Source organism: Grus americana, chromosome Z (assembly GCF_028858705.1).
Source record: "Grus americana isolate bGruAme1 chromosome Z, bGruAme1.mat, whole genome shotgun sequence".
NCBI classification, from domain to species: domain Eukaryota; kingdom Metazoa; phylum Chordata; class Aves; order Gruiformes; family Gruidae; genus Grus; species Grus americana.
Window position 1 is genome coordinate 30037336 of NC_072891.1, and position 23175 is coordinate 30060510.

General features: G+C 42.5%; 1 protein-coding gene across 5 annotated transcripts in view; it reads left to right on the forward strand.

Annotated features, from left to right (window-relative positions):
- Nucleotides 1-23175, forward strand: part of KANK1 (KN motif and ankyrin repeat domains 1) — a 131849-nt gene that overhangs the window by 29401 nt on the left and 79273 nt on the right. For all 5 annotated transcript variants that reach the window (XM_054810035.1, XM_054810037.1, XM_054810034.1 and 2 more), the window contains one exon: nucleotides 4123-4256. The gene's annotated coding sequence lies outside the window, so the exon portion shown is untranslated. The remainder of the gene's footprint in view (nucleotides 1-4122; nucleotides 4257-23175) is intronic.

Sequence of the window (23175 nt, forward strand, 5' to 3'; positions counted from 1 at the left end):
TGGCCCTTCTGCATCTTCTGCTGCAGGTTGTACTGTATGTCAGATGTCCTTCCCTCTTGCTCTCTGGCTGCTCAAAAACCAATTCCTATTGGGACAGGCACTCCAAGCTGCTGCTGAGTACATTGTTCTTTATAGTGTGTATTTTAACAAGTCACAAGAAGCTCAAAGTCCATTTGCAGTCCATTTGCTGGTCTCTGTACCAAGAGGTGGCATCAGGTACAGCAGATAAGGTGTTCTGGCTTTAGCGCAAGACTTGTTTTATCACCAGAATATTGAAAGGAAAGCTGTGGAGTTGCTTTGGCAACAATTTAACTTTTTTAAATGTGCTAACAACCACAGTGGCTCCATTTGTCTGCTATTTAGAACCTACTGACTCCAGAACTTTTCAACTAGCAGTACAGGCTCTCCCCTTGCTTGGTTTTGAGGCCAGGTGAGATGTTAAATTGTCCTGGGATGAATTGCTGCAGCTGAAGCATTGGCAGATGATCACAGTTAGCTCCTCTGAGATGATGTCTTGGACTTTCTGTACTGAGGCCTAGGAGAATGTCCTTGTATACAGCCTCTCATGTTCCTCCTCCTAGCAGCCTAGGATCCTCTAATACCGATTATTTTGCTAGATAGGTAAGAATTAGTGCGATGTATGGCTCAGTATTGTCTGCAGATCATGGGCTTGAATAAGAGCTGCATGACAGTTTCTGAGAGGGAATGCCCCTCTGTGGGGAGTTCATCTTTGGTCTAAGACTCTTTCATGTGAAAGAGACCACTTGGGGGGTGTGTATGGCCGAATGGCAGGATACATCAGCACGGGGAGATTCCCAGGGCAGCAGAGTAGTCATCTTGTCATGGCATCCAGCCCAGATTAATTAGTGTCTCTGCAGGGTTAATTAGCATGGTGCTTTGTGCCATGCAGACATAGCCTTAGTTATTTCCTTTAGCAATTATGAGAACTTATGCCAGTGAAGTGTACCAAGATTGAATATTGCTTTTGACTATTTAAAGGCTTTCTGTCTTAAAGTTCAGAACATATTCGCCAGGAAATAGTGTCTTTACTGCTGGAAAAATTACCTTCAAATTTATTTTTAAAATAATGTCTCCTTCCCAGCAAGAACGTAACTACCCTTCTGGTGCTATGCAGTGCATCTTTAACCAACTTTGAAGTGTTTGACGCAATATCTGAGGCATATCTGAATATGTTATCCAGGCATGTCCTTGCAGTTGAGGGGGCTGGTGTTTTCTCAGACCAGCATAAATTCCTCTTTAGATAAGTGAATCTGGCTACTGTCTGCTGGAGGGGAGGGGCATGTGTGGGAGGTGGTGTTGAACAATATTAAAAAGGAAAAGGGGAAGAGATGGAATATGTTGTTACCTGCCTGATGAGAACTTGTCAAGCTGGAGTATGCTGTGAAGAATGTAGACTTTCCATGGAAAAAAGGAAACCATCTCTTTGGGAATTTAAGAAATAATATTTTACATCCAAGCTTTGTTTAAATGTAAAATATTAACAAGGTTAAACATTCCTGTAAAAATTACTTTATCCACCAATGTACTCCTTTTGTATATACAATATGTCTGCTTAACTGTTTTACTATGTTTTGCTTACAGTATTACTTTTTTTTTTCTATCTCCACTGTATCAGAATGTTTCCAAATGTTTGGTGTTTTTACTAATACCTGTTAGGTGTGGTTTGTTCCCCCCCGTAGGGGAAAAAAGGGGTGTGCAGCCTAATGTGTTTTTTTTTGTTTTGGATGGGCTTGGACGCGTAGGAGTCATATGATTATGTATGCACCTATGCTGTGATTTGTTTGGGGTAAAAAGCAAAACTGAAGCATTTTTTCCATCTAGCGTGGAAAGCAGTAATGTCATAAATCTTAGCATCCCAAAGGGTTTCTGACACTTGTTCAATCGTCCTCTCTGAGAAAGAGGAGAGACTCCCACAAAGTTGTCACTAGTTCATCTCGGAGCTAGAGCCATGTCCTACTCCTGGCCTTTAGCATCGTACAGTTAATGTGCCTTCAAACTGATCTGGATCAAGTGTGGGCATAAGCACTCCCTTCAGCTGAATTACACAGACTATGTGGAACAGAGTTCATGCTACCTATGGGACAACGTGCAAAAGGGAAATTTGTTGGAGCAAAATTAACCCGTGAAAAATACCTGAATGATCTTGACACATTGGCATGGGGACATGGCATGCTGGGTATGGTAGCAGGAGTTTGAAAGCCAGTTTAGTTGTGCCCTTAAACAGTGGTCCTGGATGTGTCACTATCAACTGAACGTGTTTAAGATAAGGCTGAACTCATGAAATATTCAGAATTTTTACAGGAAACTGCTGTAACACTTCATACGGAAGTGTAGAGCAGGAGGTTATACAGAAATACCATGATTGTGGTACTTGCTATTATCTGTGAACATATACCTCCAAGGACATTAATTTGTTTTCTGTCATCTCAAGTTTCCTAATGCATTACAGTTTTTAATATTATGTAAATAGAGATACTTGCAATCATCTTGGAATGCACTCCCATTGAAATGCAAGACAAGCATTTTTAGGGTATCATGAATAGCTAACATGCAGTGTAAAGAAGTTCATATTTTACCTAAATAGCGAAAAGTATAACTAAACAGATTGTGGAAGTGTTAGCTGGGGTGAGAGGTGGGGAAGGAGAAATTGACTCCCACTTCCTTGGGATAACTTAAAGAGCACTGAATACTATTTCAAAGCTCACCTAAGCTTGGGGCTTTGGGGTTTCTGGTTTTGTAACAGATGTTGCATTTATGGTTTATGTTTCCAGAATGTAAGGTCTCCCATTTAATCCCACTTCCCACAGATAGACCCTTGTAGTTCCCCTTCAGATGCTACTTGTTATTTTAGTTTATGAAGACAATTAAGCCTTAGGAGTCTGTTTTAGGATTTGTAAACAGTGTGGGATTAGAATAATATACATATGTAGGGACATTGGTCTGTGACATCATTTGAGTGATGATGATTATTTATTAATGTATAGTAAATACTCTTTTATTTATTAATGTATAGTAAATACTCTTTAATTGATTCCATTTTGTTCCATTAAGCCCACACTTCTGTAGTTTTACAAACTGGGACAAGGATCAGCATGTGATTTCATACCAAAGCTTTAGGGAAGTACTTACTTAAAGTACTGCATTTTAAAGAAGTGTCTTAAATAGTCTTCAAAAATCTCTTGAGTAGCCATGCTAGATATAGATAAATTGTTCCCATTGCTCCATAGCTGTCAAATGTCCCAGCAGCGTCATTGTGCAGCTATTCACCATCGGCACAGAGTGGGGGTGCAGCTGATTTGGTTTGTGGCTGTGAGGCAGGGTGTCTCTGTGTGTGCCTGTGGTTTTGGGAGGTTTGCTCTTTTGGGGTATTAAACATGCCAAGTGAGTTGGAACTGAAAAATAAGTGTCTAAACCTTGGTGACAGAGCGTGTTAGCTGGATTGCTGTGGAGGAAGAGCTGTCTTGCGTGCTGCAGTGGTGCAGGCATGAACTTGCTGCAGTTGGGGTATCTTTACCCAGTAAGGGTTAAGAGTATGTGTGAGACCTTGCAAAATGAGAATTTTTAAAAAGGCTTATTGAGGGAAATGAGATAAGCCAGATGTAGATGTCTCCCCTTTTACAGCAGTCTAAAATTCTTTGATGTGTCTTTCATGAACACCAACATCCTGGCTTATATAGGGCTACTACTTGGCTCCCATGGACTTCTGCTGCATTTCCCAGTTCAAACTAGTACCAGATTTCCTTTTCTTAAGCTCTCACTGTTATGGTTCTGTAACTGACATGGCTGTGTATTCTGACATGCCTGAAGCTTTATTTCCATGCATTCACATGGTTGAAGAAAGAGTATTTGAATTGGGAAGGCAGTGCAGGGTAATGTATCTATTGCAAGATGTATGCTTTCATTCCAGGGTGCTGTAACCAAAATACTGCTTGTGCATTTCACCTTGGTTCAAAAAATGACTTAGCCTTTCATATTTGTGATTTTTTAATAATTTCATTATTTAGCAGCATGACTTTACCAGGCATCAGTGGTTTTAAGCATGTGATATATTGCCCAACATGTACAATGACTAACTGGTGCTTTTCATTTCTCTTCTTGTAGGATGACTCTCAGGTTCCTGAATGTTCTGTCAAATGCTGAAGTGTTGAACTAGCTGAAACCTGTGTGTTATGTCTGATGTTTAAAAAGGTCTAAAGGAAAGTAGAGGACTGGCACTTCCGTTACAATGTTTTAAGGTAAGATGCAACTTCTTTTGCAGGGGCAGAGGGAAGAGGATAGACATGATCCCATAGACTGTCCCAGCCCCTGACTCTTCTCTGTAATAAACCATACTAACATGAAGTCTTAGACTGGACCTGACTGTCGGTATTTGTTAGTTATGAGTAAATTTACTGACTTCAGTAAGGTAAAAATTCATGCAATGAACAAATGACTTGGTTTCTTTTCGTAAATCACCAGTTCTACACTCTCAAGTGCTTGTATACCTTTCCATTGGAATGTCTTAGCCATACATCTATATATTAATAATGTTTTAGTAGTAAAGAGATTTAGTCTTCAGTCCTTATTGGATGACAGGCTGAGACAAGTTCTTCACCAAGAAAAATACAGGTAAGAGAAACCGAGGACTGTAGAAGCTAAATGCAACTGTAGCTGGAAAAGCGACTATTCTGCTTTGACTACAGCTGGTGCCACCATTGTTTTCATTAGTTAATTACCCATATTTTATACCTATCTTTTGGATTCATAGCTAGATTGTCCACTGCACTGTAGTTGGTTTCTGTCTCTGGGTTATGGACCAGCGACAGACTATACCCACCGAGAGTATGTTTGTGCAATGCCCAGTGCAATTTCGGTGACCAGGGGCTGGGTGTAAGCACCCTGTCACAAGTGGGCTGTACAGAAATGTTGCTGTGCAAAGATACAAATCAGGTTAAGAGCAACACCAGAGGTAGGGTCTGAATTAAATCTGTAATAAAACAAAGGCAGATGGGTAATCCTTGTGTGAAGGCTCTCTTCCCTACTGACTCCTGGACTCCCTCAGGTTTGACAGCTGCTCTCTGAAGTGGAGCTGGCTCCTGTTTGTATTTACTTTTGGTGACTGTCACTGCCCACCTTATATGCACTGCAATGTGCTGCAGGTTTGGATGAGGGTAAGACACATCTCAAACAATTCTGCTTTGACTACAGCTGCTGCTGCTGTCATTTGCATTAATTACCCATATTTTGGATTCATAGCTGGATTGTCCACTGCACTGTAGTGCTACTGCTGGTTTCTGTCTCTGGGTTGTAGACCAGCCACAGACTAGGTGAGCAGAGTCTAGTTGGAGGCCTGTAGCTAGTGGCGTGCCCCAAGGGTCAATGCTTGGTCCGGTCTTATTCAACATACTCAGACCTGGACGAGGGGACAGAGTGCACCCTCAGCAGCTTTGCTGACAACACAAAACAGGGAGGAGTGGCCGACACACCAGAAGGCTGCGCTGCCATTCAGCGAGACCTGGACAGGCTGGAGAGTTGGGCAGAGAGGACCCAAATGAAATTCAACAAAGGCAAATGTAGACTCCTGTACCTAGGGAGGAATAACCCCAAGCACCAGTACAGGTTAGGGGTTGACCTGCTGGGAAGCAGCGCTGCAGAGAAGGACCTGGGAGTCCTGGTGGGCAACAAGCTCTCCATGAGCCAGCAGTGTGCCCTTGTGGCCAAGAAGGCCAATGGTACCTGGGGTGCACTAAGAAGAGCATGGCCAGCAGGTCGAGGGAGGTTATCCTCCCCCTCTACTCTGCCCTGGTGAGGCCACATCTGGAGTGCTGTGCCCAGTTCTGGGCTCCCCAGTTTCAAGAAAGACAAAGAACTTCTGGAGAGAGTGCAGTGAAGGGCCACAAAGATGATTAGGGGACTGGAGCGTGCCTCATGTGAGGAAAGGCTGAGAGAGCTGGGTCTGTTTAGTCTGGAGAAGAGAAGACTGAGGGGATCTCACCAATACTCATAGATATCTAAAGGGTGGATGTCTAGAGGAAGGGGCCAGACTCTTGGCAGTGGTGCCTAGCGACAGTACAAGGGGCAATGGGCACAAACTGGAACACAAGAAGTTCCATTTCAATATGAGGAAAAACTCCTTCATTGTGAGGGTGACCAAGCACTGGAACAGGCTGCCCAGAGAGGTTGTGGAGTCTCCTTCTCTGGAGATGTTCAGAACCTGCCTGCACGTGATCCTGTGCAACCTGCTGTAGGTGATCCTGCTTTAGCAGAGGGGTTGGCCTAGATGATCTCCAGAGGTCCCTTCCAACCCCTACCAATCTGTGATTCTGTGAAAACTGAACTCATCTCTTGAAGAGCACAGATTTAGGTGCCTGGCCATTCCCACTGTTTAGTATAGCTCACTGCAGATTCGTGCTGCTTTCGCTGCTTCAATCACAGTGAAACCAAGCAGTGGGGGACAGCTCGTTTGGATTTTGAGTGTGAAGTATATCTTGCGCTTACAGATATGGTCTTGAATTGCTGACAGATGTTGGGACAGGTAGAGAGCTACTGAATCTAGTGATCCTAAAGATGCAGGGGCACCAGCTGTTTTCCCAAAATGTGAAATGCAGTAATTGTGGAAGAGCAGATCTCCTGCCTTTATTCTGTGAACTTCTCATTTAGATGAGGTGTGTGCGTGTTTGTACATGCATGCACCCAGACTCCACTGATTCTTCCTTTGGCTGTCTTGCACGAAACTCAGTTCAGAGAGGGGTAGAGGATGCTGCAATGCACCTGTGGCAAGCTGCTGTGACTGCACAGCCTTCATGCACTGCCACTGCAGACCTCATGCCAGCATGTTTCAAATCAGCCCTGGGCTTTTGCTCCTAGAGCGGTTCCTGGTCCCGCAGACTGTCCCAGCCCTTGCTCTGCAAGAGGTGCACAGAGTGGTGCAGGATGCTGTTCTTCACCCAGGCATACCAGGGCTTTCGCTCTTCTGGAGCTCCTTTTCACCAGCAAAAGCATGCGTAGGTGAATTTAGTCTTTTCTGGTGGTAAAGAAGTGCTTTGTACAGGAGTTGGGGGAAAGTAGCCATGACTGCTTCTAGGCCCTGAGGCATGGCTGTAGCTGGCAGGGAGCAGAAATGCTTACAAAAGGTTAAATAAGGAAACTTACTGTCGCTGTGGCTAGGCTTGTCCCAGTTCTTGTGTGGCTCTGTGCCACAGCTGTGTCCTGGCTGTAGAAGTGCGGCGCTCAGCCAAGCATGGGCTTGTAAGCAAAGGAAACGCAGATACGTTCGTGGAGGGGCTCTCAATTGCCCTTGCAGGTCCCCAGACGTGGCTGCCTGGTGCGCTGCAGCAGAGGTCAATAAATGAGTCACAGCCTGGATATCCAGCGAGGTGCGTGAGTGACTGTGCAGGGTACGGGTGGGTGAAGAGGGGAAGAGGCTGTAAGATGTGCAGACAGAGAGGAAGAGTATGAGTGCATAAAAGCTGGAAAACACAGATACAAGTCTGCTGTCGTGGAGCCGGAGTAGCGATGATTGCAAACTGCCTGGCTCCTCCTCAGAAAGCATGGGAGCACCACATATAATCGCTGAGAAACAGACAGTAAAGGCAGCTCCTAGGTCAGCTTTTGTCACAAGGCTGTGACTACAGAGAAGAGCAGAATGAAGAGATGAGTTTCTTAGGTGGTCTGAATTTAAGTACCCCTCGTTATAATATGTACATAAATACCTTCTTTGCATGTCCTCACACTGAGTCGCATAGCAAACTGTCCTGCTGTACATATGACTAGTGCTGGGCTGCAAGTTGGTGTTACAGAGAAGAAAGTGTAGGCATTAATGGCAATAGCCATCCCTGAAGAGAAGTACTACAAATTAAACCTCAATACACTAGGACTACTAAATAGCAAGTCTTTGGAGAAGTGGGCCCGGTTTCTCTTAATAAAATACAGTGTTTGAAGACTACACGTGTCCATAATTGTATGTAACATAATAAAGCTTCTTTGTGCTCAAAGCATCCCATTTTTACATTTATAGAGACAACTGCTACTTGGAAATCCTAATGTGACCACCCCAGTAGTTTGCCTGTGAGTTACGAAGCCAGCATCCTGCTGGAGCAACGTGCTCTGTGAAGAGGGCTGGAGAGCGTTCTGTGCGTCTCTGAACGTCACTGAATGTGATCCCTGTGCGGGTCATTAAAGCAGTGCACTTCTAATTGGAGTGCAGGCTTTTGCAATGTGAGATGAACAGTATACTTATTAAAATTAATTTCCATTTATAAAAAGCCAAGGTTGCTTCAGCATGATTGTTTGGCTTTTCTCAAAGCTGTGTCCTGTAGCCTTGATTTAGCCAAGGATTTTACTCCAATCTAGTCAGACTTCAAAACAGCAGTTTTGCTTTACGCAGCAGGAACTTAACGGATTAAGTGGGGGAAAAAAAGCTGACCAACTCTCCAAGGAAATCCTTGCACTTCTGACAGGTTTAAATACAAATACCCAGAAGTTGCTTTCCTTAGCTAAGTCTTAGCTGTTGGGTTTTTTAGATTTCTGCTTATCTTAAAAATCTTTAAAAAGTTTTTATAAAAAACATGACTAGATTTCAGTACAACTCAATCTGGGGTAGTTTCTGCCTGTAGGACAGAGCAGACAGATTCTGCTTTTACAGGGGTGAAGCAGCTCTACCAAAAAGTGGGGGTTGGTTGCCCTGGTACAGCAATATAGTGAGAGGATTTAGTCAAGTCTGGCTCTTCCTGAATTTTTCTGGGCTTGCTCGAGCATTTAAATCAGACTTTTACACAGTGAGTGGTTGGCTTCAGAGGTCTGTGAGTTGCATCTGTAAAGGGGATCTGATTTTTGAGAAAGCACACCTATTGTAAATGAAGTTAAACTTTGCTAAACAGTAGTAGACACCTTAACTAGAAAATCAAAGACGTCTGTAAATCCAAATACCACTGATCAGAGTTGTGTTTGGTTTTTTTCTCTTCACACCTGCACAATAAAAACAGTCATGGTTTTTTTTATTTATTTTTTTATTTTTATTGCACTTGACCAACTTACAACATGTGGCTTAAGTCCTGTCTCTTGCATCCTTCCTGCTCTTAGTTGTGGTTGTGTTTAAATATGCCATGAAACCATCAAGCTACCCAGCTGTGCTGTGCTACATCCTCTACCTTCCCACATTGTTCAAAAGTAGTTTTTCCAGGCAGGAACATCATCTTGTCATGTCATTTACCAGAGAGACCTGGAGGATCTGCCTGAAGTGGTGCTCTGGTTATAAAAAGGTTCTTAGAAACCTCATACTTGCCAATATTTTTTAAAGGGAAGCTGGGCAGTGCAACTGTAAAAGAAGCAGCAGCAGAAGTCTGCAGCGTGCCCCAAACCCACCTCCTGGTGGTGCTGCCATCCACGTTGTGGCTGGTTACACTTGACTCCACACCTGAAGCAAAGCTAGTGAGGACCCAGGTGGCACGTTGGCCACCACCAGTGCAGAGCCTGGGTAAAACTGTTGGATGTGCAGACCTGGCAGCTGCATTCCTTTTGCTGCTGGCAACCAGCTTGTTCGCTCCAAGTTCTTTGATGCTTTCTTATGTCTCAGGCATAGGAGTGCTGGTACTGTTGTGGTAGGAGGAGGTGGGACTGATGGAAAGCAACCAGCCTGTGGCATCCTATCTCTTGGGTAATTTAACCTGCAGAGGGACCCCACCTGTCACTTGTTTACTGGTCCCATTAATGTTGTTAAGGCAATTTCAGTACGATAACTAGTTCTTTATCTTGATGAAAGCCTTGAGTGTGCTTTCCTGATTTACATGACTTGTGAAGGATTATAAAATAAACGTATTAATCTTGGGAGCTACCCAAATGTAAACAAAACCTGTCAAAACCATCTTTGGTTTTTAGCTCTCTTGCTGTCACAACACAACCTGTTCAGCACCTCTCTCAGGGCTTTCTGAGACTGACAATCAATTTCAGGTATAGAAAATAAGTTCTCTTGCTTCATGTTTCAATCTTAACAAAGTTGAGTAGTTGCATTTCTTTTTTTTTTTTTCCTTTTTGCTACTTCTCTACATGTAAGGCACAAGAGTAACTTATCTCTTCTTCTGCTAAGTGTACTTTTACTTTTTCAAAGGAGGTGCTTTGTCCACTAGGAACTGTGGCTCAGCATGCTAATAAAACTCACTTTATGCCTTTAAAATGTTTATTCAAAGTGGCCTGGCTGGCTTACAGTAGCTGTGTGGGTGGACTGTCCTTGAATTTTGTAGACTTAATTTAGTACTACACAATACACAGTGATGGAAAACAGCTATAAATTGTCTGTGCGCAGCCATGCATTATTGATAAAGGGTAGAATAAGCTCCACAATTTCTTTATTTGATGTTGTTAGTGCAACAGCTGGCTGATTTGTTAAGACTTTTTTTCCCCTATTGGCAGTAAAATATCTCTTCATTTTGAACTCTGAATTTCCTCCTGAATTTTGATTTGTGTGGGGGGTGAAGGCTGGCTTTTTCTCCAATGCTACTAAATCTAATGGAAATGTTTCCACAGAGTAGAAACAAGCTTCATCTCTAGGAGAGCTAAGTAAGTTTGACTGTATGCAGAAGACAGGACTCTCTTAATTGTCACAAATATGTAGAAATTGAAAATGGAGCCTGAAATGTCATTGTAGATTTCTTAAAAAAATCCTTTAATATACATGATTTGGCACAGGCTTAGAGAAAATGCTTTACAGTGAGTTAGGTGTGCTTTGTAATTTCAGTGTTCCTTCAAAGTTTATGAAAAATCTCAACAGTCTTAAATTTGTCAAGCTTTTTTTTTTCCTGTTGACGCTTATGATGAGTAGAGAGTTTACTGAATATAATTTGCATATAAAACTGTGCTGTAAACTAAACAGTTCTTTCCCTGTAGTTGAACAAAGGTACAAGGAGCTGCTCAACGCACTGAAAATTAATAAATAAATAAGTAAAAAATAAAACTTGCCAGCAAAACTATCAAAGGCTTAGTATTCCCAACAAATGAAGCTTCTTTTTAAGCTATAATTTCTGGAATGATAGCTTCCCACAGATTGTTATTCTAATATGGCAGAGGGAATGTACAATTTGTGGCAAACTAGTATTGTATTTGAGTATGGAATTGTTTGTTTTCCTATTTTATGTGTGTGCATACATATCTTTTCGTAGAAGCGTTCCAGACCTCTAACAGATTTTCATGTTGTAAAAGTGTTAGGGTAGTGAAGAGTATGAACATAGTTGATCTTCATGAGCTCTTCTCATATTTATAATGGTTTTCTCTATCCCGTGGAGAATTGCTGTGTATTAGATTAGCTTTCCATAGATTTACAGCCTTTTCAGGTGAGAAGTCATTAAGTAATGAAGTAATTAAACGGGTTGTGTAGTTTCAGTCAGGAGGCAGGAAAAACTAACGGGGAAAGGACTAACGTGATTGACAGAGGCTTGCTGGAATTTACATTGAGAATAACTCATTCTTCAAAACTTTTTCATTTTCTGATGGAAATTGTGGGGTAAATCAAATACAGTGGCTATGAATGATTAAAATGCAGAAGTTATGAATTCTTACTGACTTTGTAAATCTCTAACTCCTTCACTGATAATACAAAATCATTTGTCTTAAAAGGGTCTTGGGGCTGTGAGGATTTAAATGAAAGCTTCAACATCTTGAAGCAGACTATTTTGATATCCAAGATTATGAATTTTGTGGCTTGCTTGATGCATAGAAAGCTGTTGTAGAAGGGGAATGGGAGGTTTTCCATAGGTCATCTGATAGGTCTGCAATAATTCACTTGATCAAACTGGCAAATTTTCCAGTATTTTAAATGTTTATGCAATTTAGGCATAATACAGGCAACTAAAAATTCTGTGCTGGTTGAAGAGGATACCTTTGATTTAGTCTTGGAGAAAATACAAACAATTGGACACTGACATGCCTGTGACTTCGTTTTTGGAGCAAGTGTGCAGCTGTCTGTATTTTCATACAGGAGGACAGAGTTCAGCCATATTAGTACAATTCTGGCTTTGTCAGAACCTTCTGTTCACATGGTCTTGGAGCATGAGAGTTTGTATAATCTTTTCTGAAAGAAGTATACTTTGATAGTGAAATATAATTTTGAAAATTCCTTGTTCCTGGTGTTTGTTTAAAAGAGCACCTTTCACTGGCATTGTTAGTGGCTCCTGTAATGAGAGACTAAGTCAAGGAAACATCACAAAGTGCAGTGGGGATGGATTCTCCTTCTCTGCCTCAGGGCTCTCTCTGCAGGCATGGATGAAGTTGCTCTGACCTTTTCCTTTACCCCTCTGGAAGTCAATCAGAAGTAGTTCAACAAACGCAAGAGAGCTTTAATGCAATTTGACATTTCTTAATTTCCTCATACTAACAAAATACGTTTGAATCCGGAAAGGTCATCTGACTTTCAGGAGGTTACCTAGGTAAGAAATCTACTCTGCAAGTCACCTCAATGTTGCTTGCTACTACCCCAAATTGTTTACCCTTGGGAAAGCAAGTGGAGGAGGCCTTGAGAGTGGGATGGATGAGGTGGTAAGAGACTGACTACCTGGGTCTGACCAATCTCTGCAGGCCACACTCAAAATACAGGGTCAGCTGCAGCAAAATCTTTTTCCTATCCCCTGTAAGTACGGCTTTTCAAAATACGAGGAAAAGAAATAGAACAAAATTAGTGTTTGACTGTAATCCCATACAGCCAGTGCAGGTGTTGTCAGAATGGCATGATGGAAAAAAAAAAATAGTTTCCCCAAGGCAAAACACAGAGATACTTTACCTAGCAGTCAGTATAAATGCAAAGTGGTAGGGGAGCAGTAAGGCAAGCGTGCTTGGCTTGTGAACAGAAGTTATCTGACAGCCTTCCATTACTTTTCAGTTCCTTTAAAATGGTGTCAAAATATATGATGTTAAATTCTTTTTCTTCCAGTGTAGGAATTAAGCGGGGGGAAGGGGACACACACCCTTCGATTATTTTTGAAAAGTACTGCCTGAAATACTCTCTTTTTGAAGGCATGGGGCAGGAGTGTAAAACGTGTGTGGTCGCATCCATCCCCACCCAGGTGTAACGCCGAGTGCTTTGTCTATGACAAGTTGCAGCATGCAAGGAGTTTTCTTTCCCTTCTCCCTTCTCTTGGTACAAAAAGATGTATAAAGCTCGTTTGGGTGGGATAAACTTCAGCAGCCTCTTCCAGGTTTGATTAGTGCTGCAAAACCTGTCTTGGTTATAACGCAGATGCCTTGTGCTCCGATTACCTCACCGTTGAAATCTGCAACCTGTTGCCACACAGCCAGGTGAAGCCTTGGGTGGGATTAGTGCTTATTGCAGAACGTAGGTCAGCCCGCCTGCAGCACCAACACCGGTTCTGCCGGCTAGGTTGCAGGACATGCTCATCCTGTGCAACACGGGTACATCATCATGGAAAAAATATTTTTTTCTTCTCTTTTTTTGTTGTTACGCTATATTGCCTGATGCTAATTTGAAAGATGTGAGGAGGATAATGAATTAATGCTGATTTTAGCAAATTAACATTGATAATAATGCTGTTACCTGCTCTGAGGGGTTCTGCAGTGACAGAAATGGATTCTTAATGAGACCATTTAATGAATTCACTGGATACCCAGCCCAAACTAACTTTCAGCTGTAGAAGTAATGAATTTTCTGCAAAACTTGCTTTAAGTAGAGCTGTGTCCTTCCCTAATGTCTGTAACCATGATAACTAATGATGTTTTGTCCTTCTAGAGGTCTCTGTTGATTATCTTTCCACGATGAAGTTGGCAAGCCCTTTCTTTTTTTGCAGAGGGCAGAAGACTCTTAACCCTCTTCTCCCAACAACAATTTTGGCTGGCAGCTTTCCTGTAGTTTCCATGAAATGTGGCATGCCAAGGTGCATTACCCATCTGCTCTGTGTAGCATGTATAGCCTCATGGTGCTTTCCTCTTCTCCTCCTCTTCCTTCCCCCTTTCCTCCTCCCTTCCATGCTGCTCTTAATGAGGGTTTCAGGGATGGCTGCACAGATTTTCCCAGTATGCATCAGTGCAAACATGGCTAAGCTGTATGCAGTATAAACAAATGTGATTAGAAATGTCAGAAGACTTGCTGGGTAGGTAGAAAGTCAGCTATGTTGTTTGGGAAAATGATTGCGCCTCCAACTAATTACAAAATAATTGAATAAGCAGTTATATGTTGCCTCACTGCAAGCTTTAAGTATCTGAAACATGATCTGTTTTTTAGTGCTGAAGTTTGCTTTGAATAAGTAAGATTTGGATCCAGCACGATCCTAAGCTGTTTTTCAAGGTTCCTCACCCTTCCTCCTTGTTTAACGCAGGATATTCTGGTGCACCTGTGCTGTAAAAATGCAGAATTGTGTTTATATTGTTTATATTGTTTTGTTTGTATTGTTTTATTTATTTAGTGCTATACAAATTGTATTCCTGAAAGCTTTCTGTAGTGTGCCTACAGGATAGGCAATGCTGGAAGGAGAGGTTAAAAAATACAGAACAGGCCAGAGAACTTCATTTTAAGGAGGCACCATGAACGGTAAGGTTTAATGTGTCTTAAACCCAAGGAATTCGCCCCTCAATAGTTTTGAGGTAGGTACAGCTTTTAAGGAATCACCACCTTGACATGGAGCCTGTGGTTTACTCTGGAGTGATTCCAGCAGGTTTTGTTCCAGCTTTCTCTGCTGTCTTTGCCATGGCCTCAAGTGTTTTGACTTTTTTTGCTGCCTTGCTTCCACACAGTGGCAGCTGATGAGGGACCACAGCTGTAGGGATGCAACAGCAAGGATAAGTTATCTTCCCTGATACAGAAGGATGCAAAGGAGAAGATGCTGTTGCTTCCAGAAGATCAGTGTGAAGGTTCAGATGCTAACAATGTCACAGGCATGAGAGACAGTTTTAAGCACAGGCATTTAGGAGCTCTTATAATTGAAGGTAGCTGTCAGTCCTTGGGGTGTCAAAGGAAAATTTATCATTGACTTTGCTGAAAGGCTGATAACTACTATGCTTGAAATAGTCCTAAAAAACCTCAAAATTAATTCTCTGAGAGGTAAATGGGTAATGTTGCATTTTTGATTTTCTAAACCAATTTTTAAACTTCAGAATAACTTCTAAAGGATCAGAGGAAAATCCATTTTCAGAGTTGCTGGAATGTGTCCATGATTCCCAAAGGGTAAAAGAGTTCCCATGCCAAATTCAAAAGAGTGGGAGAACGTCTCATTTTAAATCTGCACTCAGGGAAGGATGGATTATTGCTTGTTCTGGCCAAATTAAAAATGGTAGGAAAGAAGGGAAGTGTTTTCTGCCAGGTTACCCCTCATTTGTGAGTACTATCCCAAACTTGTTTCTCTGTCACATCACTTCAAGTTAACTGCTCCCTTCATTTTGCTCCAAATTCAGTATTATAAAATTAAGTACCAACTTCCCTCTACTTTAAAAGGAAGAAAAAAAAAAAAAAAGGTGTATTTGAGCAGGATTCTTGATGTTTTAAAGAGAAAAAGAGAAACCAGGAGACTGTCCTTCAAAGTCACAGTAATTGATGGGATTTCTATTCAGGGAGGAGTTTGGCTTGTTTAGTGTAACTTTGCAACAGAAATATGAATCTCATTATTTTGTGTCTATGTTTAACTTTTGGCTGTGGATTTTAAGGTGCCTGTAAAATTCCTTTTAGTCATGGCTGAGATCAGACTAAGCAGGTAAGCATAGATTTAAATGCATGATAGTGTGGCTTGGTTGAGGTTGGTTAGCTGGGTTTGGCTTTCAATTGAAAATAAGTATAGGAATAAGAATCAGTAATTTAAACCTCCTTTTGGACAGCACAAGCAATGTTTCTTTATGTTAAAAAGAAAGGGGGGTTACTGAGGCATTGTGTCCTTTGCTGGGTATCTGAAACAATTTATCTATCAGTGGTCACTGGGTAATTGTTTGGACTGTGCTGGAAATGGATTTTCTCTTTAGACACCTAGGAAAAAAAGTGCTCAGAAGTTCAAGGAATTTTGAAGGCAAAGGAGTCTTACAAACACTGAGAGAGCTTCGGGACGTGCATGGGCAATGAACTGTGGTCTGAAGGAGTTGAGAGAGGAAAATGAGCGTGCTTCCGCTGGCTTACTCTGCAACCTTGAACATCTCTTCTGTATTGGGTTTGCCCCTCAGAGGAAGAGTATCTGCTTAACTCATGCTAATCCAGCATTAGCTGTGGTGCTAACCTGCCTTCACATTTTTTTGAACGCTTAATGTTGACTTAATTATGTAAAGATTTGTGCATGTGCTTTAGAGATGGGTAATTGTTTTTTAATTTTGAGACTGCTAATAGATTGAGCAACAAAAGCTCTAAAGCCCAGCTTTTGAAAGGAATATCATAAGCATTATTTCAGCTGTAAAGAGCTTCAGAAGTTGACTTTCATGCTTCCTCTTCTGTAGGTGATTAAAAGTTGCCTAATATGGTACTACAAAATCTTCTATTCTTGGGTCGGGCACTTCTGAAAAGTATCTCTGAGAGTGATGGTACAGATAATTCATTTAAGTCAGACATGAGCTGACGACAGCAGTTGTTACCCTGAGAACTCTGAACCTACATCCCCAGATGTATATGCTCTTCGTATAGGAGTAATGAATATACAGGCAGGACCACATAAAAAGACAACGTGAAAGCTTGTGAAAAGAGAAGACAGGTGTGAAGGAAGGATATGTAGGAGATAACAAGACTTCAGAGAAGATGGCAAGCCACAACACTGTTCCACTTGTGAAGACTTTTTTAATGCACTGTAAAGCTTCTGATGGTGTATGGATCATTATGGAAAACTAGTCCTGTGGGAAGCGTGGGGATAGTTTTCTATTTTTTCTTACAGGGTTTGAAACTGAACACATTGAATATCTCCACAGCAACTAGCTTGTATAGAGACTGACAAGAAAGAGACTAAGGGTCTGCAAGTTAAAAATCAACGTAGCATTTTTAATCGTAATAAACATGAAATAGGTCATAGTCCATTAATCTTCTGTTATTCATAGAATCATAGAATGGTTTTGGTTGGAAGGGACCTTAAAGATCATCTAGTTCCAACCCCCCTGCTGTGGGCAGGGACACCCTCCACCACACCAGGTTGCCCAAAGCCCCATCCAACCTGGCCTTGAACACTTCCAGGGATGGGGCTGCCACAGCTTCTCTGGGCAACCTGTTCCAGTACCTCACCACCCTCACAGTAAAGAATTTCTTTCTAATGTCTAATCTAAATCGACCCTCCTTCAGCTTAAACCCATTACCCCTTGTCCGGCCACTACACTCCCTGATAAACAGTCCCTCTCCAGCTTTCCTGTAGGCCCCTTCAGGTACTGGAAGGCCACAATTAGGTCTCCCCAGAGCCTTCTCTTCTCCAGGCTGAACAACCCCAACTCTCTCAGCCTGTCCTCATAGGAGAGGTGCTCCAGCCCTCTGATCAGCTTCATGGCCTTCCTCTGGACTCTCTCCAACAGCTCCATGTCTCTCCTGCCCCCAGAGCTGAATGCAGTACTCCAGGTGGGGTCTAACGAGAGACAAATAGAGGGGCAGGATCACCTCCCTTGATCTGCTGGTCACACTTCTTTTGATGCAGCCCAAATGAAACTATTCCCAATGAATAACTTTGGAAAAGCAAAAAGCTTCACTGAGAACACCAGAACTTTGCAGTGGATTTTATTTGTTGTTTTGCTACACGACTCCTGCTTCCTCATGAAGGAAGTTCCTTTTTAAAAAAAAAAAAAAGTAAAATATTTCCTATGTTCCTTAATTTTTACTTCTCTTTTCTCTGTATATTTTATAATCTGTCTTCCTCGTGTTTTTTCCACTTGAGTGCTTTGTAAAGGCTATCTCATTCAATAATTATATTACATCATGAATATTGCTACAGCATGATATTTTGCCAGTGTTCCCTGTAGAGCAGTGAGAAACGGTGGCTGTAAAGTGGATTAACAAATAACTTAAAGGAGCTGTCATTCACAGAGCTGTATGAGTACCCTAGCTTGCTTAGTATACCATATCACAAAACAGGTGCAGGAAAGCAGTAGATGTGGATTTTAAACAATTGCCTGGTATTAGCATTCAGGAAAATTTTGGCTACGTTGGTCACGTGTGGAGTTGTCCCCCCAGGGCTTCATGCTGGGTTTTCACTGAGCACCCTCAGCCATGCGTGCCGCAAAGAGTGGGGAGCACAGATCTCAGAGGTCAGCCTTGGCTGTGGGTTTTCCAGTGGGTAGGGGGGTGAGTGACCCCGGGTGACAGTACCTTAGCAGATTCACAGTTCTTGCAAGGCTGGTTTCGTGTTCTTGAGTTTATTAATGAGACCTAACCGTTGTATGTCCTGCCCTACTGACAGCCTTGTAGTTACCAAGGTTATAGAACATACACTTTTCTTTAGCACTGGGTTTCAAAACTAGAATGGCCTTGCTTTCCCTGTAAATACTTAGCATATGTTTAGAGTCCTGGTTTTGAACAGAGTAGGTATTGCTCTTACTGAGTGTGGGGTTTTGGTGCAGGAAAGGCATGAGTGTATTGCACTCTGGTTTTGGAAAGAGCAGATGGGGGGGGGCGGCAGGGAGGAGCACAGGAAGAGAGGACTACCAGAAAGAACTCTTCTTTAGGGAAAGTGGAGAAGGCAGGAGTGTGTGTGTGAATTCTGCATACAGCAGGCTGTCCTTCAGCAGGTTCTTCAGCTGGAGAAGTTTCCCAGTCTGGGTCAAGGCTGGACAGGTGTGCCCTGGAGAGACAAGGAAGGGAGGAGAAACGCATGGTTTGGAAAGTGAGCATTGCTAATTCAACATGCTGGTCAGCAGAAAACTAACCTGATGAAAGAAAGATTTCTACTGTGTGAGCGAAATGAATTAATTGAGCAAGACTCAGAGGGAGAACCCATGTAAGGAATGGGACAGAACTGCATGGCAATGGTAATTTATCTTAATTGTTTTCTGTTTTTCCATTCACTGTGTTGCTCTTCACATGGAGGAATTCAGGGAAATGCTGGGTGCAGTTGCAAAAGTCAATTTAATCCTTAAGCAATGGAGAATGAAATGTGAAATTACTGAGTTTCATTTTAGGAGTCAGCAGTTGTTCGTGCTTAAGTCCATAAACAGTCTCTTAGAGAGAAAACCTTCAGGCATGCCCAAGATCATGGGTTCATTCTTTCGTTTGTTTGTTGTAACCAATAAAAGCTGTTTTCATCTGACTGCTCTTAGTCTTGGGCACCTGTAACCTTCTTATCTCCTGGGGGATTAGGAAAAATTAGAATCCCTGCAGAGGTTTTTCAAGTATTTCTGTCTGGGATACTAATAGCTATTACAATACCCTGAATCTGACTGCTTTCCCTCCTCTCTTGGGAAGCAAGGGCTTATTTTGTTCTTAACTCTAACACTCAATGCATATGGAAATGTGCATGCTTAGAAAGAAAATCAACTTTTTGCCAGCAAACTAACTATTGGTATGCTTTTGTCACTCAACTGTGTGAATCTATTTTCCAAAGTGACAAATTATCGTGGAATTCAGGAGATTTTGGGGTCATGGTCCCAAAGTCACAAACCCTGTGACAGCTCTGCAGGAGCAGGAGTTTGTCCTATGACTACTGTATAAAGGAGAAGTTTATTTTGAGGCTAGGACTTGTGCTTGGGGTGGGTGTAGCAGGCAGTGTCCATTAGGTGGCTCTCGCTTATGGTACATACATTTTAAACTATGTGCAGGCTAATTTTAAAAGACATTGGCTGCGTTTGTGTCCTGCCACGCAGTTAGAACAAACCAAGAGGCTCTAAATTCAGACTTTCTCAAAAGCTGGCAGCTTTTGGTATCCTGAACAGCCCTGCAAAGACTGCATTGTCTTGGCTTCTTCTGTCATTTATAAACTTTTGTCTGTTGCTGACTCTACAAGTGAGATTGTAAGATGATTGGAGATAGCGTTATTGTCTGTTACAAGGCACTGAAAAATTATGCTGTTTCACTATGAAAAATGTCCTTTTCATAAGAAGCTGAAAAAGTGACAAAAGCACTCATGGGGGGGGTTATGACTCCATTTTGCTGCTGCAAAATTCAAGCTGCTGTCTTCTTTGCTCTTTAGATTAAAATCTGGTACAGAAATGAGGAAGCCATGTTAAAAGCAGCAGGTGATGTTCATGCCTTTGAATACACAGACATGCTGGAGCAACTGTTGAGTGGACTAATCTGTCCTTTCTGTTCCTTTGACAATTAATCCTGCAGAATAATGATTACAATTCAAATAGGTGATAATTACCACATGCACAGTTACATGCTTTGTCCATAATAGGAAGACTGATTTTTTAGATGCTGTCCAACGTGCAAAGCAAACGCTGCTGAAATTGCGTATCACAATGCTGTGAGTTCTGCTGCAGGTGCTTCTCTGAAGATCTGGAGGAGAGAAGAGTAAGATCAAGGCTGCGCGTGGTAGTCCCCCACTCCCCGAGGCTGCAGCAGTATGGCACAGCCTCAGGCTTTATTTCTATGTCTTATAGATCCCTCCACAGATAGGCTATCTATGGGAGCCCAAGGAGAAGCCTTGGAAGCATTGACTTGCCTTGACTGCATGTTGCAAGTGGGACAAATAAACCCTTTTTGGGGGCAGCGGAGGGAGGAAGGGCACAATTTTCCTGCTGGTTCCTCACCGTCAGCTTGAGAGCTAGCAGGCATGAGGAGGAACGGGTGAGAGATCTGGCCAGCGAAGAAGGGCACCTGGTTTGTGCCTCTTCGATTTAATTTGACTTAAACCTTCCCCACATGCCAGCACACCAGCCCATATGCCTGCCTGTGTACAAGCTGGGTCAGGGCATAAAACCAGCTCTACAGGGAAAAAAAACCCCAAGATTTCATAGCTGTTCATCTGCCTGATCAGCTTACAGCGAGGCACCCAGGCAGCAGCTGGATCCGGGCAGAGTGGTGGGGCTGGAAAGACCTCTCCTTTCAGCAGCCGGTGGTGAGATGGGCTGAGGTGTGTTGCAGGACTCCTGGTTTAAGAGCTGCTGCTGCTGCCCCTCTGCAAGGGGACTCCTTGCTGTCTGCTCTGCTCTCCTGCTTTGTCCAGGGAGCGGAGATGGTGGTTTCCCGAGCACCTCACATGCCTGTGTACAGGTCATACCGCTCGAAGGAAGAAGTCTCAGAGGAAACAGGGACTTTTTTCCTTTTTGGCTATTTGTGTCAAATGTCTGTCTGAAGGAAAGTAGGGCTGCTGGCTTGGGTTTCTGTAAGGGAGGAGATAAGCGTTAGAGAAACCAAGATCCTGAGAATCACATATCGGTGACAAAGTAGAGACAGACTACAAGGAATAGTGTATTTATTGTGGGTTTTGGTGCCTTACCAAGAGACAGTATGCAGATAAATTTAACTGGTGTTTTTATTTCAGCAAACATAAGAATTTTATACTGGATCTGGTATGTGTGATTCCTCATGTGTCTTCTGTGACAGCACATACAGATGCACACTCTAGCACTGCCAAAATGGTTTAATTTCTGAAAGGCAGCTTGTGTACTCTGTCCTTATTTGATACTTTACATAGGATATATGGAAGTTTAACAACAGCTTGCTGTACAGCTTCAAGTCATTGAAGGTTAGTAATGGACAACTGTTCCACTGGTGGGATGTTCTTTTGTTATGAGAATCCAGCGTTAATCCCAACAGTGTTATATTTTATACTTGAGAGTGTTTTCATTAATCTTAGTTACAAGCCTGGCACCAGATGTATATAATGTATGAAGAAAACAGAATACCTTAGGCACACAGTGATCATGGGAAAATTAGTCTAAACTCTGCCTACACAGGAAGGATAATTTGGCAGCTTTATTGTGCTTGGGTGAGTGGAAACTCATGGTTTCTTCTGTGTTTACTGCAGACTTTGTCCTTAATAAAGAGAATTATCTTGGCAGTGCTGTTCTAGGTTTAAGATGAGAGCAATGACAGATATCAATCTCCTGCTTTTTTTTTTTCTTGTATTAGGCTTTGCATATATTTGTGTCCAAGTTTTGATTAATGAGAAGGTTAAAAGTTGCATCCAAGCAGTGTCTCTTAATGTGTATATTGGCTTCTTGATAAATTCTGTCGGTCTTTCTATTGTCTCCTAGTATTTATGCATAAAAGCACAACTTGCTTCCAAAATAGTAACAAGTGCTGAAACTTGGCTGTAGTGTTTCAGAAGCATGGTTCACTTCACGCTGAAAGCATTAAAGGCAGTGATACATAGTGGGATGGTTCCCAGGACTTCTGAGCCATCCATTTCAACCCTGCCAAAAATCTTGCTAGAGGGAAGAGGGGAGTGGGTGGACCTTGGCATTCATTTACGGACCACTGAGGCTTACAGCCTGGAACTAGAAGGAAGCCAGAGGTATGCTGTGGTACTTGCCCTCAGCCCAGGAGCACCCGAGTGGGCTGGATCCAATCCCTGGAGTTACACAAAGCCCTCTCTGGCACACTTGCACTGTAGCGGAGCCAGTGCCATCATGCCGCTTCAATACCTCTCCTAATTTGTGGTGGCTTCAGAGCTCCAGACAAAGGCATGCCTCAGAGAAGCACAACCGCCATTCACTGGTAGCCACTTTGAATGCTGTGTCATCCCTGAGTCCCCTTCTGTGCTTGCCTGCAGAGCAAGCCTGGAAACCTTACAAGAGGAAGTGTGGTTTTTATCACCGTGCGGTACTTTGTTAAGCGCCATGTCTTCATGAACGTAGCAGTTCGTGGTCCCTCCGTAGGCCGCACAGCTTCGTTTGGCTGCAGAGGGGCATTGCCTATGCCATTGTGCTCAGCAGTGTCCTCTCAATGCAGAGTTACCCTGGGATGCTCCACACACCCTCCCTTCTGTCACCCTAGTCTTTCACACCTCCCAGCCGTGTATGTTTTACAGGGTGGAGTGTCCCTGGTCAGCCTTCCCAAAATGTCCTGAATGAGTCTAGGGCAGAAGTACAGCTCCTAAGAAAGATACTGTATGTGAACTGATCTATTAGCTGTCAGATGTCCTACAGGACTGCCAGAGTTTTGACCCATATGGAAATAGGATTGTTCTTAATCTAGCATGCATTGGAATGTTTAAAAAAAAAAAAGGTATTAATATTGCACAGTGTTAATGCTGTACAAATCATTCTGCATTGGCTTCAATATCACATGCAAGAGAATTAGTCTAAGGATTTGGATGTGACTCATTAATCAGAGTGTCCTGCTAGCCTCCCTGTCTC